The sequence below is a fragment of the Penaeus monodon genome, chromosome 27 (genome assembly GCF_015228065.2).
Source record: "Penaeus monodon isolate SGIC_2016 chromosome 27, NSTDA_Pmon_1, whole genome shotgun sequence".
Taxonomy (NCBI): Eukaryota; Metazoa; Arthropoda; class Malacostraca; order Decapoda; family Penaeidae; genus Penaeus; species Penaeus monodon.
Window position 1 is genome coordinate 9,712,983 of NC_051412.1, and position 531 is coordinate 9,713,513.

General features: G+C 37.5%; 1 protein-coding gene across 2 annotated transcripts in view; it reads right to left on the reverse strand.

The window, feature by feature from the left end:
* Positions 1-531, reverse strand: part of LOC119590567 (ankyrin repeat and SOCS box protein 13-like) — a 93,291-nt gene that overhangs the window by 20,895 nt on the left and 71,865 nt on the right. The window lies entirely within an intron of this gene.

Here is a 531-nt window from a genome sequence, read left to right on the forward strand (position 1 = left end):
ATGGGACTGCACAGCACTCCTTGGTTGTCATTGATCTCACCACAGCTGTCTCACAGAAGCAGAAAAGGAAAACTACAACTCAGAGAAGGATAAAATGATTTAAACCAAAGTAAAATGATTTCCAACAAGAGTTCAAAGACCGAATTCTAAGAGCTGAGCCACGATATGGTAGATGTGAACACCTGGTGGAATGAAGCAAACAGTATTATATTATGAGCTGGAAAGGAAACATTGGGTGAGAGTAGTGGAAAGGTATGGGAAAATAAGGAAATTTGGTGGTTTAATGAAGAAGTACAAGAGAAAGTGAGTGTTAAGAAGAAAGCCAAGAAAAAATTGGGAAGAAAGTAACTAGATGAAGACAGAGCAGAATATAAAGAATGTTGCAAGGAAGCTAAGAAAGCAGTTGCCATCGCAAAATCAGAAGCATATGACCATGTGTATGAATAATTAGACACTAAAGAAGGACAGGCGAAAATATTCAAGTTGGCTAAGAGTAGAAATAAGAGTACAAAAGATTTAACACACATACGG